Source organism: Asterias rubens, chromosome 20 (genome assembly GCF_902459465.1).
Source record: "Asterias rubens chromosome 20, eAstRub1.3, whole genome shotgun sequence".
Classification (NCBI taxonomy): domain Eukaryota; kingdom Metazoa; phylum Echinodermata; class Asteroidea; order Forcipulatida; family Asteriidae; genus Asterias; species Asterias rubens.
Window position 1 is genome coordinate 1386316 of NC_047081.1, and position 20565 is coordinate 1406880.

At 38.1% G+C, this 20565-nt stretch overlaps 1 protein-coding gene across 1 annotated transcript in view; it reads right to left on the reverse strand.

Annotated features, from left to right (window-relative positions):
- The window catches only part of LOC117303677, a 66552-nt gene that overhangs the window by 44241 nt on the left and 1746 nt on the right, over positions 1 to 20565 (reverse strand). Inside the window, exon 2 of the mRNA XM_033787936.1 lies at positions 15431 to 15474. The gene's annotated coding sequence lies outside the window, so the exon portion shown is untranslated. The remainder of the gene's footprint in view (positions 1 to 15430; positions 15475 to 20565) is intronic.

A 20565-nucleotide genomic window follows, 5' to 3' on the forward strand; every position in this document is an offset into this window, starting at 1 on the left:
GAGAGAATAGTGAACACCGATTATAAATTTTGCATTGCATCGATGCCAAAACAAAAATGAATAAAACGCTCACTGAGCAATAAACTCCAAACGCGAAATTAGATTATTTATTTCTTATCAAATATGACATTTCAGACAGATATATTTCAAGGGGTGTTTTCTACTATCATCATCATTAGACCATGTAAGTTTTGTGTAAATCTGTGATCATCCTGATTTTTGTTTCTTACCAATTCTGTAACCTTCCTTTAAGAGTGATAACCAAACATACACCTTCCCTTTAAATATCAAAAGATACAGGTGATACAATGTCACTCCCTGGGAAAATTTATGTCTGGAGATGAACGACAGGTTTATTAAATAATAAAATACACTTCATAGAAGTACGGAACTGAGAAAAGATTGTGACCTCTCACCTTTGAAATCTAAACAGAGAGTAGTTGCTGAAGGCACTGTTACCAATTAACGGTATTCTGGAAATGTGAATTTGCACGAACTTTTGACACCGAGCTACTGAATTACGTTTAGGTTCACGCCAACGATCGACACCTGATCCAATTTCAATTTGGGGTTTTTCCAGGACGACGTGACTGATGTTGGTTGTGCGCTGTGAGTGGGCTTAATGATATTAAAAACTTTATTATTTATTATTTTTAGGCTACATATGAAGTGTGGATCTGAGAAAAAAGGAGGTCCACATAGTGTAGGGACTTGAAACACTACATGTACACTGTATGTGGACTTACACAAGATCAAAGTATTTGAGTGTGTTTTAACCCTACATGCAAAGTATAGACCTGAGAAAAAACAAAGAGGTCCACATAGTGTAGGGATTTGATAAAGGTCCACAAAGTGTTTTTTTACAGTTTTGAAGAATAGGATTTTCCTTAAGCCAGTGGACCCTTTTGGTAAACAGTATTGTTCAAGGCCTACACTTTGTGTATCACAACTTCTATATAAAATAACAAACCTGTGAAAATTTAGGCTCAATCGGTCATCAGAGTCGGGAGAAAATAACGGGAAAACCCATCCTTGTATCCGCACGTTTCGCCGTGTCATGACATGTGTTTAAAATAAATCCGTAATTCTCGATATTGAGAATTGATATTGTTTAACTGTTTTTTCAAAAAGTACAGAATTTCATGGAATAATATTTCAAGAGAAGTCTTTCACCACTACCTTCTGTAAACCCTGTAAGTTATTTGTAAATCTGTGAATTTTTTGTTTTTTTTCTGTACTGAAAGGGTCCAATGGCTTTAAGTGTAAAAGAACAATAAAATGTCCACAGAGTGACTACGTGACCAGTTATCTTGTCGGTTTACAAGTCCAGTCAGCCTTTTCACTGTTATTTCACCATATTCAAAAGGGATACTTCTCAACACTGAACTAGCCAGCCAAAGTAAATTTAGACTTGTCTTCGGGCGTTTTAACTGGCCTTTGACAGCAGACCACAATTAAGGGAGAATACTGGTAATAAATACCTGACCTAAATTATGCAACAATAGACATTCCGCCAACCTTACTAGTTCTCCAAGCATTATTTATTACTTTGATTAAATTATTTTAAATTATTTTATTCACCATTGATCGATTGGAGATTGTTATGGTACTTAATCTCAATGGTATGTTTTGTTATTGTTATAGAACTTTTTTGTTGTTTGACAGATTGCAACCATTGGCTTGTCCAGGGTTTGCCCTAAACTCATTCAAGGACTAGCTAGGGGGACCAGGGGCCGATTTCACAAAGCAATATAATTCATTGCAAGACAAATTAAATTGTCTGTATCACCACAGTGATTTGTATTGTAACATCACACTTAACTTAACAACTGTGATTGATTTTCAGTTATGATCAACTTTAACTCTTTTGAAATAGGCCCCATGGGGCCTCTCTTTTAGTGATAAGTGTATACTTGGATCTTTTACATGAACCTGCCTGACACAACATGGCCAAGATCCATGGTTTTACTTTCCAGCCGAAGGACGAAGCAATATTGGTCAAGTGTCTGGCTTTAATAAGGACATAAATGTCAAGACCGGACATAAACCCACACTCTACTGAAAAAAACAAGCAAATATGATTTTTTTTTATATATTGATTTTAGAGAAGTAAAACTCTTTTAACATAGAGAAACCTGTCGACTTTCTTAAAACACTCACCCAAAGTCACCATCGTACAACCAGGACCAGAGACCATACTTCAGTGCTTATCCATGTAACAGAACCTTCAACCTTGCACTTCAAAACTTAGTACAGATCTAACACGGCACTAATCAAGAGACAAACTTGTTTGCTTTGAAACTTTCCGAATTCTGAAAACTGAAATTTCCTCATGACAAAATAGGCAAATTCATGAAAGTCTGCCATTACATCATCCAATGCGACTCATTCAACAGGTGTAGTGTTACGATTTCAATTTTATTCGGAACTTTGACTCAGCGCGATGGCCTCAGCGTGTTTGATCCGTCGCCGCCAAAATCTCACCAGTGATATTAATGTCTGGCACCACCAGGCCTGATACTTCACAGAGGCAACGAAGGCGAATGCCTCCATGCCCCCATGCCATTGCCTTGGTGCCCTTGAAATGCTCCAGTAGAACTGTACAATACCCTCTTAGGGTGCCCTTTTCCGAGGAGAAAATGCCTTGGTGCCCTTGCCCTTTTCAAAAACAAAGCATACACGCCTGCACCACTAATTATCCTTCATTATTTCATACATTGATGATACATGTACATGGGAACATACTATTCCTGATACTCTGTCAATACCAAATTCCCTGGAAAAAAACCACATTTTCAGAAAGCTGATAAGGAAATATAATTTGTGGTTACCGGAAAATTGTCATGTTTGTTACGCGCTATTGTAGGACTTCGAAAAGTATAGAAACATCATGCGGCAAAAGCACTATTTTCTCAGACTTTCATAAAAGGAGTTCATTCTAAAAATTTCAAAGTGAAATCTTTCTCAAAATGTTTTATACAATCCAAAGCTGCTGTAGGCTTCTAAACCAAAAGTTGTTATTACCATTAGTTTTTAGAGTGATAACCAAACGCACAATTTCTCTTTAAAGCCATGGACACTTTCGGTAAACAGTATTGTCCAAAGGCCACAATTTGTGTATCAGACTTATATATGAAATAACAAACCTGTGAAAATTTAGGCTCAATCGGTCATCAGAGTCGAGAGAAAATAACAGGAAAACCCACCCTTGTTTCCGCATGTTTCGCCGTGTCATGACATGTGTCTAAAATAAATCATTTTTGAGAATTGATTATTGTTTTAAAGTTTTCTCAAAAAGTAAAGTTTTTCATGGAATAATATTTCAAGAGAAGTCTTTCACCATTACCTTCTATAAACCCAGTAAGTTATTTGTAAATCTGTGAACTTTTATTTTTTTTTCTGTTCTGAAAGTGTATAATGGCTTTAAGCAGGATATGATAACTTAATATCACCATCCTTCTAGTTAACATCACAGGGCAGTAACCTGACTCGGCCATTATCATTACCAACCCCCAAAACCCCAGGGGAAAGCGGTTCGTCGTCAGTCCTTGTTCTAAAACCTACCCTATATTTCCTTACTTTCCTATTTTGGGGTCGATGAGAAATCACTTGACTGTATCCTTGACTGTATGCCCTTCCGTCCTAGTGTACCTACCAAACTCTGAGGCCAATGTCATGGTGTTACTTTAAATAAAAAAATATATGACTTGATCAATTTTTTGGAGAGTGAAACTGAACGGGAGCCGTCACTAGCGATTTACAAAATAGTGAACAACATTTGTGTTGGTATCCACTTTTGGTTGGTTGTGTGAGTTTATAAACTATTTGGTTGAACAAAACAGGATAGCTTAAAAGGGTAACCAGTTAAAATACCAGTACCTGAACCATTTTCAATGCTAAGATTTGAATCCACACTCTGACAACAACATTTGAAGCTTGGGTCTGTAGAACTAGACCGCTCAGCCACAACACGCAATCGCTAAAAAGGGTTTCATTTTCGTACTAAAATAAACAAAAAAATCACAGAATTGTTTTCTTAACATTTTATAATGTATATATTTAATGTCTTTAGAAAGGCATGGCTTGCTATTTCTTGTCATTTCCTTGTTTCTCAGATTGTTAAAACAATACCACATTGTGGCTATCCTTGTTGACTGAAACGGGACTCTTTCAAGGACTACTCATAACATTAAAATTTTGTAAATATTTAATTAAAATTCTTTAAATTTACTTTCAGTTTTTGTCCGTCTACTTTCCATTTTAAAAGAAAAGCAGAACAGACTGATGGAAAAAAGAGGGAAAAAACACTTAAAGGGGTTCACTCTTGGAATAGTTGCACTTAAGTTTTTCTTTTCCCTCCTAATTCGTGCCTTGGTTTAATGCCCAGTATTAAGCAGGACTCAACAACTTTTCATTGATATTCCCAAAGAATCAGCTGAACTTGGTAAGGACTTTTCAGAAGAACCGACAGTCCTCGAGTTTCCAAGAAAAACAGGAGTGGTACAAAAAAAAATGAAATGGAGCCTCCATCGGACTGTCAAATTGCGGTTTGGAATCACTCGAAAATATGTGACCTTAAAGTAGGGGTCAGTGTGTATTACATGGACTTGGATTGTGTGCACAAAGGGCATGTTTTGAAGAAAAGAATTTGATGTATGAGTCGAGGACAATCCTTCAAGAGCCTTTTAAAAGGGTTTGGGTACTCTTTGTAGGACACAAAACATAATGTTCACAGATTAATAATAAATTTACATTATTTGAAGATGGTAGAAAGTTTCCCTTAAAATATTAATTGCTGGTGCTGTAGATTTCTCCATAACGAAAGGACAAGTTGAGAAGGAAAGTTAACTTGTTAGAAAAAGCAACTTGTTCAACAACTACAAATAACTATCTTAATAAATAATATTTATGATTTGAAAAAATTAGGTTTTGTTTTAAAACAGTGGGTTTATATACAAATGTAAAAAATCTGTATAAATACACAAAAAAACTTAACTTTCTGTGTACTACACCATGGCTCTAAAACATCCGATAATTTAAATGATCGCTATTGCGATCATTCTATGTATAGCAGTGTTATGATACCACCCACCCCCTCCCCCCCCACAACACATGCACAGAATAAGACAACCAGCTCCAACAGCTGACAGCATATGATGACATTATATACGCATGTGTCACTGGCAGTTTTTTTAAATGCATCACTTCCTGTATGTTTTTAAATTGATGAACATTATCGCCAACTACACGTTCTGGATCGAGATGCCTCTCCAGATAGTGTCAGTATAGATTTATAATATGAAGGAGAACTAATGATCATTTTAATTGATTAAAATGCACTTTTAGGAGGGGAACGAGACGAGTCGACTTACGTGACTGCAAGCACAGCGTGATATTGCAGCCAACTAATGAGGAAACCAAAAAGACCGTTTCCCCTGGGCAGTTTTTTTCCCCAGCTTTCTTTTCCATCTTTTGAAAGTGCAAAGCTGAAGTTAGAAAGTTCATGTACTTTATTTTTTAAAAGCTACTTGAGCAAAAGAAGTGTTAAAGACCGGGCTCAAAATTTACAATGGAAAAAAAGGCCTGAGGTCAGTGATTTGTTTGTGTCAGGCCAGTAAAGTCACGACTTGACAAGTCTGGCCGTCTTGTGTTTTTCAATTCAACATCTTTTTTTCTTTTTAGATGATGTTCAAACATTGACTTTGAGTCTGATATATCTCTTGTAATACTCTCTTAATGTAAAAGAGTGAAAAACACCACTCTTTACATTTCATGTTGTCCCGCATATAATGGCTCTTTCAATAGTATAGTGGTTATTTCACTCTTAAACTGAGGGGTTTTACTCCAGGACAGGGTGAAAAATCACTTTAAAAGATGCAAACTTCAAGTTTAAAGAGTAGACAACCACTCGAAAAAGAGTTGTCCCTCATATAGCTCTTCAAAAAGTGCCTTTTCACTCTTTTGTGTTTAGAGAGTACTGTGTTGAGAGTCAGAGTCTACTTACCCATGATACAAATGAGATCAATCTTCTTTTCAAAAGAAAAAAAAAGTTTATAGGCCAAAGTCAAAACAATCTCTGGTCAAGTGAACAAAATTCTGGTTCAGTAATTTCTTAACTACAAGCCATGTGGTCTTGTGGATTTCCCCCCAAATTTCAGCCCTGAATAGGAATGATGCTGTTTAAACGTGTTTATAATGTGTTTATCACTTCCTTGTAATTTTGATATTTTTACATTTCTGAGTTTTTGCGTAAGTTGATCTTTGAAGAGTGTGACGTGATTCTTGGATAAAAAAATCATATCAACGCCCGGAATGAAAATATAGTTTGCGGTTTCCAATACATGTGGGGGAGGGAAGGAATGATGTTGTAGAACTAGTCACTATGGAAGTTACATGTATGTTGAATAATCCGAACAAACTTTTACACATGTGGTGGGCGGGAGTGGGGGGGGGGGGCGTGGGAGGGGCACTCTTACTTGTAGGTCCAGTGGTATAGTCAACAAACAAATGAAGGGGTCTGCTTGCCCCCTATGAAGGGAGCTTTGGCACAATGTACAAATGTGACTTCGGTCATTTCAGGCATGGTAGTATTTTTGGTCCTCGTGAAAAAGTAGGCAAATTTCGTTGTGGGTGGTAGGGATGCTGTATAGACTTTTCAGGTTTTTAAATCACAGTTTTTTTCTGGTTTTCTATACGGCAAAAACTTGGAAATCAAAATTAAGTAGGAAGAATACCATATGCCTGGTATTTAGAATAAGTTTTAAATTGACAATAGTAAACATTTTAAAAACATTTTAAAAACATTTGAATTACCGTAGTTTATTTACTTCATTATCCAACAGTGCAATTAGTGCCAACCGAAACCCAATCCACATGCAAGGCTCCGGTCTGAGGTGGGATTCCAACTAGGTCCACAAAGGTGGCAGGCAGAGACAAAACCCACTCAGACAACCTCATCCCCAAATTGGTACATGGAACAGTTTCCATACCTCGACCCCAGGCGCTGTTAACTAATCCCGATTGATCCTCAAGCTAACTCGAACACTTGTAAGCACTTAAAAATAATAACTTGTTAATTTCTCCATCAAAACCTTCACTCTTCGCCCCCACACCATGAATTGCAACTCTCTCTTACCTACCTCTCTCACTAGTGATTTAACCTTTCCGATGTTTTCCTAGCGATTTCCTGCCGTTTAACCTGTGTGTACTTCCACACCTTACCCAGCTGAAGCATCTACACTAAGGAAGAGGTCTCTGACATTAAATTAAGACTAATCTCCTGTTATGTATGACTTTGGAACCCAAAATATCTGCGAAGGGAGGACCAAGCTTGCCTTGGAAGAATCATGCGATGATTTCTTGGTTGAAGGAGGGGGGGGGGAGTATTGGTTTGGTCACTTATTGTAGGCCTATATATCTCAATTTATATAGTGATTAAAACATTCGAACGGTTCTAAAATCGAACGGTTCTAAAACCAAACGTTAACATTCCGTTTAAAAGGAAATGATTTTGGATCGTACTCTCCGTTCAATCCAAGACATATACAATACATGTACGAGGGGAAAAGGCGTCCAACATTTTGAGAATCCGGCTCGTGGGCAAGCTCACACAGGTACAACATGGTACAACTATTATGCAAAGGGTGGTTGAGGGGGGTGTGGTTGAAGGTACACCTTTGGAAAACCAACCATATAGGCTTTCAGACCCTCTAAGGAAATGTTAATTTATCATCCTTTAGGTTGAATCATGGAGCTCCTTGGTTCAATCTAAGACATGTACATGCATGTGGAAAGCCGACCAACATTTGGAGAATCCGAGCTCACACTGGCACAAGAACGTGGGAGGAATGTAGGGTATTCTGTCTTCAGTTTGTATTTCACTGTCTCCCTGTGGTGAAAGACGTGACTCCAAGGACCTTTTGGGTCGAGGGTCGGGAGGGGAGGGTAGATGAGTTGAGTCCCCACCAAGTGTTGGGATGATGAGCGAAGATTGTTGGGAGTGGGTGATGGAACGGGAAGGTACATGGTAAGGAGCTAGGAGTGGTAGTCTACTGTAGTTTGTGGAGTCTTCTTTGATCACTTAAAGGACCATCTGGGGACGATTTCATGCCACATAAAATAATCATCTTTGAGAGGCGGTGGCCTTTTTCATTTTTGCAAAGGACACTTCCTTTGGAAAATCTCAAAGTCTATGGGGAACTTTTGAAGGGGAACAATGGCCAAGGCCAAGACCAAGAGGTATGACTGGCCCCTGTGTAACTCAGGCTTGATAACCTTCGAATTGCTTAGAAATAAAGAATAAGCGGACAGCTCCTGGGAAAAAAATATTCAGAATTCAGCTCTAGTTGACTGGTTCACAGGGTAAATCATTCTATGTAACTGACAAACAGGGGGAAAATAGGCCTATATCTTTCCATGGCTAATGTTTCACCATACCATGGCGTCAGGTGACAGGTTGACTTAAGACAAGGATGTTCCATGAAATATTGTGTTTCAACCTTTGGTCCTGAAGCAAACCGGTTTACCCATTCTTTGGTGACAGATAAGTAAGGAAGTGTTCTCAAATTTATTGCTAAAGTGCAGCCTCCACAGAAAAAAAAAATCTACAAAAAATATAACAAAACCATTTGAAAAATCGATTAAAAAGATTTTGTTTTTAAAAATAAGTATAATAAATCATTATAAAACCATGAAATGTGTTTCTAAGATTTTATGACAGACCTCAAAATAAAATCCACAGTACTTGCTGTGGTGCCCTGTGCTTTTGCCGTGGTGCCCTTTGCAAAGTTCCAATACAAATTTACATTTTTCCTCATAGAAGTGCCCCTGACCAGAGAAAAATTGCTGTGCCCCATCAAGAGGGAAGTTCTGTTATCTGGTTTTATGGATATTATTGCAGTTGTTTAAATTTACTGAGTCTGTAGGGAAATGGAATACGAAGAATTCAGGATGTGACATTTAGGTGAGCTTGGGGAATGATATCGTGACTTCTGACCCCAAAAGGTCATGAACTCTGGGGTCTGCAGTAAGGTTCCATGAAATAATGAACAAATATGCAACTCAACTGTGTATCGCACCTGTTTGTGGAAGTGTAGAGTTTTATTGACTCTTATAAAGTTATATCACATAAAACATTGCAACGTGATTTTCACTTTTCTATCAGATTTTTTCTGAGGGCAGAATTGTCTGGAGGGCAGACGATCAGAAATCAGACGACATGTCGATCATGTGCGCTTTTTAGCGAGCCGATACAAGCAAATTCGGCTGACACCAACAAAATAAAAAAGCATCTTTCTTCATTAAAATAATTCACAAAAAAACACATAAAATGCTCCAGACTGTGCAAGAACCCTCACACCATGAAAAATCATGATTATTGTTAAAACTAAATTTACAAAATTGTATTGTGCAGTTTTCCATTCATTTCTTACTTCCTAAAAGCAGCCAACAAAACAGGCCCATTAGGAGGGGTAGGGGGTCCTTACAATGGGTCCAAATTAACTCCCTTCATCCAATACACAGGCTTAGCGGTTTGAATTTAGAAAGGAGTAGGTAGACAAACTTTTACTCTATCTGCATCACCGACTCAATGCAACTTGCAGGTAATTTTGTGGCGGGTATACAAAGTCTTGATCTGAATGGGTTTTGAGTTGCTGTTTACGAACGTCCATTTCTTTGAGTTTGGGTTTGGATAATTGGTGTTTGGCCAATAGCCTAAGTTATGGGGTAAAGCTTGTGTAACACCAGCAATTCGCACGTAATTTACACCCATTCCTAAGAGAGATTAAATTCACATGTGTAATTACATGCGGTTGTTGTTGAGGCTAATTTAACTTAGAGCACCCTTGGCTATTGCTGGCTTCTGGAGTTGTGTCCCCCCTTGTAAATGTCCAAAGTAAAACTAAATTCTGTTAAAGGTGCAGAACTGACAACACGTGCATCATACAAACAGGGAGATTTTGTCTAAAAATTAGGTAGATTTTTAGAATTTTTTGCAAAGTTCCAATGGGAAACTTTTGAACGATCCGTTTTCACAGTTCTCGCCAGGAGTGTGCGTGCTCAGACCTACGCGCAACACTGAGCATGTGCGCGCACGCTCAGAGCCAGGCCTCATTCTTCACGTAGGCAACAAAGGCGATTGCCTCCGTGTCCCCTGGTCATTGCCTTGGTGCCCTTGAAATGCTCCAGTACAAATTTGCAATTTCATCATAGGGTGCCCTTTACCAAGAACAAAATGCCTTGGTGTCCTTGCCCTTTCAAAAACGAAGCATACAGCCATGAGCCGCACAAAAGGACCTTCATGTTTGCTGCCGCCAGAGTCTCAAAGTCTCCCGTTCTAATTGACATATTCTTCGTAGGATCGAGTGCCCCTTACCAGAGGAAAATTGCTGTACCCCTTCAAGAGCGAAGTTCAAGGCCTGCACAGGCAATCATGTTGTGAAGTCATCCAAACAATATTTCTCTTGCGAAGTTTGATAATCAGAAAGTGAAGTCACTGACTTTATTTAACCTTCCTCCAAAGTGCATGTACTTGCATCTTAGTCAAACTTTAAAGTGACAGCCAACATTTTAATAGATAAAATGGTAACTTGTGTGGATGGTTATGGCATTAGCCACCTTCTACAGTTCCTTTAAAGGTGTACCTGCTTGTGGTATATGGTAAAAACATTTATAGCAGAGCACTAAATACCTACGGGTCATAAACAAATTCTTAAAATACACAAACGCTTCAAGAAGCCTTTCTTCATGATTTAGTGGGCAGTTTCAGAGAGTGACCTAGGCATTTTTTTGACTCCCAAAAATATTTCTTGTTTTATTGCAACAACAAAAAATAAATAAATCATAGAACTTTGGGTTAGAAGGCACTAATACAAAGTCAACTTTCCACCCAAAACAGCTTGCAAAATAAGTCTGGATAATTGGTTATGTAGTCCCGTCCCCCCTTTTTCAGGGAGGGAAATAAAAACCTCTGCCAGAACGTCTCACGTTATTACCAGAAACTGAAAGGGACTCTTTATACAAGGTAAAAACACTCGGGTCTTTTGTGTTACGAGATGACAATAGAATTGAGTGCAGTGACTTCTTAAATAGGAGCAGGTACAACCATTTCACAACCTTACAATTTAGTGTTTTTTCCTTACACTATAGGTGGGTGACACCATTGGTCCTTGCTCTACGATGATTCACAGCACATGCCACAATTTCATGGAACTGCTTAAGCACAAGAAGGAGCTTGTGCTTACCAGAATAAAGTTAACAACCAAAATAACTTGTTATGTACAATTTGTTAGAAGGGATTCTAGTACTTTAATCAAATTATGCAACAAACCTTATTAAAAAAAAGGCACAATATCTGAAGACCAAAGGAATAACACTCCTGCGTGTACGGTAAATGTTCTGATATAAACTTCAAAAGAATTATCCAAAAGTCACTGGAAACGAAAAACCACACTTCAAAATTTGTCAAGCTGCTTTTCACAGAAAGCGTTTACTGTTGATTATTCATGTTCTAATGTTAGACTAGGTCCACAGTTGGTGGCCAACTGGTGTCACATTCTAAATGTGCTCCATGTGCACATGGAAATGACATCAAGTAAGCGACAGCCCAGGATGTATTGATACCATTTCCGTGTGTCACCAGACTCATTTTTAATTGAAAACTTACTCAAAGTAATGCAGGTCAAGGCAGAAGTTGTACAAATAAGGTAAATGTATTTCATTCAGGATTGACGCAGGTTTTGAAATGAGGACTTACAACTATTTTTTTCAGGAAACTTGGTTTGAAGCAGGCATAACAAGCATTAAAAAACCCAAGACGAACAAACTAAGATGCCTTATAATATCATAAGAGCATACAGGTAGGCCACTCTTGCCCCTGTTTGGCCTTGGTGCCCCTTCAAAAGTTACCCATAGACTGTAAGATTTTCCAATGGAGGTGCCCTTTGAAAAATTGCCTTGCCATCTTGAAGATGAAATTCCATGTCTGTAAGATAATGATCAGCACCACAGGCCCAATTAAATAGAAATGCTTCGCACAGAAATGAAGGTTTTGCGGCAAAGAAAACAATCTCCTTCACCAGAAAGAGAGGCTACCTGCCAAACTCACACATTTTTATGTACATTTTGTCACTGGTTCCTCTTCCTATTATTCATTGGTGGAGCATTTGGTTAAAAAAGCACTAGACCCAAGTAACTGTACAACTTTCAGCCAATGAAAGGTCTTCCTTTTCCTCTCTGAGGGCGCTCTTCAACCTTATGAGGTCATACAAGGTCTTTATTCTCGTTCAAAAGAAGTTGCTTATCAGAACAGATTACCAGTCGAGGCATCATGTGATTTGCTCACGCTCCATGACCGATTCCCTCAACATATGATTGGCGTTTAACAATGGACACCTCTGCAATATTTTCTGCCTAACCAACTTTAAAATTGGGGCCAGGGTCAAACTGTAAATTATCCCTCTCATTCTGTCTCGATCTTTACACAAAATTGATCCGATTAATAATTTTCATTTACACCATTTTTCTAAGCTGTTGTTTTCTCTCTTTACCCATACAGATTTCACCTGGGTTTAAACCAAAAAATATACAGCAACCATGCGGAACAAATAACTATTTCGTTTCTTTTCCCCGATCAACGAGTCTGTGGTTCAAGTTCACGAAAGAACAGTTCAACGTCCACAACGCACTCAGTGTTTACCCGGTGCTACGACCACACAAAGAACATTACTATATTATTCCGATCCGTCATAATCTCTTTCAGTAAACCCTGCAGGAAAAGAAAAAAAAATCTAGCCTCAGAACTTGTTTATTCACTGCATATTAGTTTACCCAACCAGATCGCAACAAAGGAATGGCATTCAAAAAATGTCATATCTGGTTTTCCTATCATTTCACTACAGGAGAAAAAAGAACTCCACAACATCAGTGCGAACTGGGGTACCGAAACTGAGGTCACCCAAGGACACCAGGTAAAAGTGCTGGTAAGAAGCACTTAAAGTATGACTTGGGTTGCCATGGTAATACCATCTAAGTGTCACAGCATGCACTAAGGTGGTAGTGTTTGTGGTGGGGAAAGGGGGGTTAACTTACACTAGAAACCCATAGGCTTTCGGACCAACCAATGAATCCATGCATTGCTACATCCATTAGGTATAGTGTAGGATTAGATGCAATTCACCAAATGTAGTAATTTTATTATGGCAGGCCTCAAACTTGACTTTTGAAGGGGCTCAGTAATTTTCCTCTGGTAAAGGGCACTTCTATGAAGAAAATTTAAGTTTGAATTGGAACCATGCAAAGGGCACTACAGCAATTGCCGTGGGTGCCTGGTAGGGATGGGGTGGGCTTCATGTTTGAAAAGTGCTGAAAATGTAGGTCAAAAAGCAAATACGCTTAAATAATCTCCAAGCACTTTTGATTTGTGTGACAGAAACGACAACAATCTTTAAACTAATTCTTGTGCCATTTTAACATATTGGGCCGCCACCATACCCACCCAAAAAAAAAAAGTTAAACCCCGAAAAGAATTAACAAAAGTTGAATCTTCTGACAAGAGCAAGGTGGCTTTGCCTTTCAAAGAAAGTACACATCCGTGCTTGACGTATATTTTCTAATTCGTTAACTCAGCCACCTGATGTACTGAACAGAATAAAGGAACAGCGGGGGCGGAGCTACATTGACAAAAGGGGCGGGTGACACTTCCTAGTGCAGTGTTGGGTTACTTAACAGCAGGTGGGATTTAAACCAAAAATTCAACTTCAACGGGGTGTATGTGTGAATGTACTTTTTTATTAAATGATTTAGTGTACTGGAATCATGTAAACGACATGTAGCTTGTAGGGAAATATAGCCTGGCGCCTTGATAGTTAAATGAGAAACATAACTTTCTGAACACAAGAAACCCAACACAGATAGCATGAATTGGAAACCCAAAGTACAATCCTAATCATTTCCCAGTTTCCGTAAACAATATTTTCTTTCTCAAAAACATACACCATCACATCCCAATAAAATGAAAACCACAACAAAAGAGTTGATTAAATTTCTCCCAAAAAATGTTGACATCTCTTGTTATCTGACGCCGTTTCAATGTCGATTCCCTTTAAAATCAGGGAAGGGCTACTTATATTTGTTAAATAAATACTTCTTATCTGTGTGTAAACAGTGTGAGAACGAGTGGGTAAATAGCAAGTGGAAACGGGGTACACTAGCAAAACCTAAATCACAGATAAAACACTATTGATATTTCGGATAGACAATGATCACATACATTGTGAAATGTAGGACATAAAAGTCTTGACACGTTAAAGTCAAATTGTACACTTATTTGGAAATGTGTATAATACATTGTATACAATACAACTAACCTATGAAATTTCAGTTCAAAAGTTCAGTTCAGTTTTAAAAATACCACCAAAAATCTGGAGCGGTTATGTCCACGTACATATAGGAAGAATATTCCGCAATTGGAATACACAATTTGAGAAATGTTTCACGCATGACAATCTTTCAGATCCCTTTCTCTAAAACCAAATTCCTCAAAATAATATTCATTGTCAAGTGCAGTGCTTCTTTCCATGTAAGTTTTTATGACCTTTCATTTTTTGTAATATTACCAAAAGTAAAGGCCTAGGCCCACACTCCCTTTATTAACAGCTTGGCAGAGATACAATTTTACGATATATTGTACACAATCGGATTCAAATTCTCAAATAAGGATCTGACCAAACCAAGAGTCCGTCAGGGGTGGATTTCACAAAGAGTTAGGACTAGTCTTATCTCGAGTTAGGACCAGTTACTCTTCCTAACTTAGGACTATCCATGCAATTTGTATATCTCCTAGCACTAGTCCTAAGTTAGGACTAGTCCTAACTCTTTGTGAAATCGACCCCCTCTCCTACAGATGGGACCAAGTCGTATGTTCTAAGTACTAGGATTGGTAGTGAACGCAAAAGAACCCAGAACACGATCATGGAAGAGTAGGGGTTAACCCCAGTGTTTCTAGTTCACATACAATAGCAAGCACCCACCGCAGAAAAATGTATGCCGCCGTGGAATGTGAATCTGTTGAAATTAGAGGCTTGTTGCAGGTAAGATTTGAGTTATGAAGCTTTGAAAATTTTCCGCCCCAGAAACGGGCCTTAATAGTTAGGACTCTGTGTCTGTGTACAAAAAAGGAGTCCTATATAGAGAGTCCAGTGTTTCTAGTTCACATACAATAGCAAGCACCCCTGTTTACAGGTTTCATTAAAAGGCATCCTTGGTTTCCACCCGAAATTTATCATAATTAAAAGGATAAACAATTAAAACAAAAACTCTAACTTAAAAAACATACAGAAACATGAGAGTCAGTCATGAATCACAAAAAAATCAACAAAACTACCAACAAATTCAAAATCAAAGAACAAAACTGCATACAAATTGTACTTACCGTTTGACCATCAACTTCTGTACACTATCCTCCCGTTCCAGCGTCTGTAAAAATGTCCAACAACAAATTGCCCAATATTACTCACAAAGTCCACAAGTTGTGTGTTTTACACCCTGTCCTTAGACACTAAATCCATAATCTTTACAAATCCACCCATCATACAATAACACCACTGTGTCATTTGGTTACCAATGACCGCAATACAGTAGGCATACATCAGTAGCTCCGTAAACTCATGTCACAGTTATGTCAACTTTCTAGGAAACCTTGCTTTTGATTTTGACGTGGATACCCCCCCAACCTTGACCATCATGGTCACTGCATTTCCCTTTCGTCATACAACGCACCAATGAGCTAGGATTGTAAGCTTTTTATCACACCTGCAGACCACTCAAAGTGTGGAGCAACCACGAAACAAAACAGACCGTGCTTCTAAATTTAGTGGATGAAACTCATGGGTTACAACGGTGACCTTGCCCTGTAAAAAATGCACTTTGTTTGGCAGAGGTTTGGAATTATTTTGTGGCTCACCATGTTGACTTGATAACCATTGGTAATTCATACAACATTAAATGGTATTTGGCCACAGATTTCATAAAAACATGTACATTAACTCTTCATGACTGCGGTTTTGATGTTTACGATCACCCTTTTCAATTGAAGTTTTTTGTTATTTACTCCTTTCAAATAAAAAATGGAAATTAAATAAAACCCACAACGGCAAAACATCTGTTCTGATTTGTTGATGCTTGAAGCAAACTAGAAATTTTAAAGCAGTATTGCATCAAACGGCCAGTACGTGTATTCATTGCTATTAAGTTCATGAGGAGATTTTGAGAAAGTCTGAGGTTTAATTAGAATACAAAATAAAATATATCTCAGCAAAACTCAGGGCAGGGCCATGCATCATTGAAGGGTTTTGATACTTTTTGTATGACATTGGAGACCCCTCTTTAAAGGCAGTGGACACTATTGGTAATAGGAGACTTTCCAACGCTAGGCGGCAGCAGACATACCGGGTAAATTCCCATTGTTTACGTAGTTCTGAACATGCGCATAATTCTGAGAACAATGGATTTACCCGGTAAGTCTGCTGCCCTCTATCGTCCCAGAAAGTCTCCCATTACTCAAAATAATTATTAGCATAAAACCTTTCTTGGTGACAAGTAATGGGGAGAGGTTGGTGGTATAAAACATTGTGAGAAACAGCTCCCTCTGAAGTGCCATAGTTTTGGAGAGAGAAGTAATTTTCCACGAATTTGATTTCGAGACCTCAAGTTTAGAACTTGAGGTCTAGAAATCAACCATCTAAACGCACACAACTTCGTGTGACAAGGGTGTTTTCTTCTTTCATTATTATCTCGCAACTTTGATGACCGATTGAGCTCAAATTTTCACAGGTTAGTTATTTTATGCATATGTTGAGATACACCAACTGTGAAGGCTAGTCTTTGACTATTACCAATAGTGTCCACTGCCTTTAATGCAGATTTCATCAGACCATCAGACAGAACCCAAACAAGAATCTAAAAAAGTGAGTGATGACAAAACAAAACTGCTTAGCCCCCTTGTCCCCATTAGGTCTGGATCCTTCACCACTAACCAAGGAACTGCATGGCATAAAACCCTGGCCCCAAGTACAACAACAGTCTCTTTACTTAAGTAAACTGTGAATAAGCTTAACTCACTCATTATTCATCCCCCTCCAAATGCCCCTCCCCCTCGAGGTACCCCCTTTCAAATAAAATATACTCTATAAATAGGTTTTTGGTTCTCAGGACTGTGTTTTGTATTAAATCAACCAGCCAATGTAGAACTTACATAAGAACTCTAACAATAACTTTAGGGTGCTGTTTTATGCACTACTGGAGTTGCTTTGTTGATTTGTCTCTTACATTAGCTTTTTTTCTTCTGTGATAAGAGTAAGGGGTTTGTGTGTAAGTTAGTGAGTTACCATCTTGAGACTTGTCCATTCTTTATAGATGTTTACTATTGTCAATTGTTTGGACCCCACCCACCTAACCTCCAATAAAATATTGAATGGCTTCATAATATCTATAGGCCTACACTGACGAACAAAGACCAGCCTCAAATGAACTAGATATTTTAGATAGGTTTTCCCAGCTTATAAACACACTTTTACTTTTATTTTGGAATGAAATTGACAATCTTGGCCAGCTGGGTCTTAAATTGACAAAACCAAATTTATGACCCCCCTTAACTTACTTTTACATGACCTGTTTTGCTTTGTTTTGTGATTTTTTTTTCTCAGTTAATCATAAAGCAGTCCCACTTTGTAGAGTAGACAGAAAGTTTCAATACTTTCACCTTTCTTTGTAGGTTCAACCTATGTACATGCCTGTGATTAGTATACAGTGCTAACACACATCGGTGTATGGGTAAAAACCAAAATTAATATAAGATTGTCGTTGTTTAACTTAGTTTTCTAAGCATGTAATTTGTTGTGTTACCTTGAAGTCTGGCCATGTATTATGTTTTCAACAGAAACAAATAAAACATTTTCTCTCTTTCACACCCTCCCCACACCCCTCCCTTTGACAAATCGTTCCCCTGAGTGTGCCCCTGAAACAACCATAAGTCACCCCAAGATGTTTCACCTCTGAAGGCGAGAGTTCTACACAATGTATTTGCTCACAAGATTTCTGCGAGTACATGTATGATGGACAGAGGAGGGCTAGAACTGTTTATAAAACTAAAAAAAAATCAAACAAACACTGAGGTATGCTTAGCCCATGCTTAGCCAGACCACACATTGTTCAGAGCACTTAGCCCGGATTATCCTCTAGAGATCGTTTCTTTAAAATATATGCACGCCTGTCAAGGGACAATGCTTGCTGCATACCTTGCGGTCTTGCCTCTTTCACGTTTCACTTTTAACGAAACCATCACAAAGTTTTCAACATTTGTGCCTTGTTTCTTTTTAAAGGGTTTGGGTACAATATTACAAACGGTGACAGATGTACAGTAAACTTACACTGTTTAAAGATAATCATAGTAGAAAGCTTCCCTTAAAATATTACTTGCTGAGGTGTTGTAGTTTTTTAGAAATGAGTAAAACAATTTCACGAAAAATATTTTACCATACTACAATGGATTTATGCGACTTTCCTGAAAACATTGCTGTTATTTTCACCTTTTTACCAAAGAACACATTCTACCCAGCGAAGTGGATACATGTAGTGTTACCGCAAACCAAAAAATACAAGTAAACAAGAAATCAAACTGTAATTTTTACATAATTTATTGTATCTTTCTTGATAGTGTTGCCTATAAATCAGCATTACATCGACAAACACCAATCCATTATCCATGACACTACTTCCAACGATTTCATCAATTCTCGTTTATTTCCAAGTATTCCGAGTGAGTCAATTAGATGCCCTAATCATCAACATACAACAGTACTATTCAGACATTTTTCTGTTTTTTTAAGACAACCTTGTTCCAATGAACGACCTTCCAATGAACAGTGACTTGATTTCTATCCCAAATGACCTCATTGTTGCAATGTCCAACTCGTGAAAAGAACCAACTGCAGTATTTGGTAATGCTAGCAAACTTTACAGCAGAAAGGAAAGCCGAAGTCACTACAGTGAGCCGGGCGGATTTGTTTCCTAAACACCTTTCTCTTTTGACTGAGGTCACAGATTGCTTCTGCATAGCTGGACCTCAAAAGAAGGTATAAAAAACTCCCTAGGGGCAGAAAATGTCAACATTTGATTCGGCAAGGTTGAATCGCTTTCCATCAAATCTTTGATGATTTGACTTAAGGACCTTCATTAAACCCAGCCATGTTGTTGTTGTTTTTTCTTTGATTCTTATCTGTTCGATGCGAGAGAGACTGGAGGGAAAAGGGTAGTCTGGTGGAACAACATTTGCATTCCTTATTTAATGTTCCATACAGGGAACAAGACAAAGATTAAACCTTCTGAATTTCTTAATCCCTTGTCTTTTGAGCACTAAAAAATCTTGCTAAGCATAATTGGCCTACTCCAGATCCAATTCACAAAAATATAAAGGTAGAAAGCTTCCCTTAAAATATTACTTGCGGAGGTGTTTTTTTTTTTTTTTTAAGTAATGAGTAAAACAAGTCACAAAAATAACTTTCGTCTCAGGAGACGAAAATTATTTAAGCATCCCATGTAAAACGTATTTTCGTGACATTGTTTTACTAATTTTTCAAAAAGTATGCAACCTCAGCAAGGTATGTTTTCTACTACCGGTATTATCATCTTCAAACGGTGTAAGTTTAATGTAAATCTGGGGACATTGTGTTTGTGTTACATAAAGTACCATAGTGATGTGTATTTTTGCCGGCTCAATAATACAGCCATACAGAAGTTCTAATGGGACATACATGTAGTACAAGCGCTGTGTCTCACTGTGTCACTCTCATATAGTCATTGACATTTTAATATCTTTCACTCAGCAGGACCAAGGTATGGTTCAGGAACTTTACAGAAACTGGATACCGTTGGAGTCAACATATTACATACGTAGGGTGCACATAGTTTAACAGAGCAATGGTAGCCCCCTGGCAAGGGTTGGCCTTACATGCATTGTCAAGTATTTTATAATTCTGTAAAGTCACAGTGGGTGGGAGAGGGGCGGACAGATATATTGAGCCTGTTTTATGTTTAGTCTGCAAACATAATAGAACATAGTGAAATAAAGTCAAATTTGTTAGATGTTTTGGGGTTGTTTTGATCAAGTTTATTACTTAGTGTTTGATGGTTTGATTATCTGACTGGGTTTCCTTCTCTGCTTAGCAAAGTCATTGATTTCTGATTTGGTATGAAATTGTAGGGGGTAAACTTTATAGTATAAATTTAGGAATTATTTTTCACAATTATTTGTTTTTGTGAGAAATCACCTTTTACATCACAACGCCTGATGGCCACTTTAAGGTGAGAACTAGCCCACTTTGATTGGAGCTGTCTACCCAAATCAACTGCTACCAGGGGCATGTTGCCAACTACTCCATAAGGCTGAAACAAGGTTACCCCCTTTACATACCGTAAGGGTGTAGGCATACAGGTATCGTCCACTAGGAGCCTGGTTGGTGGAGCAGAATAAACTACGTTACATGTACCTTCCCAACTTCTTACGAAGCA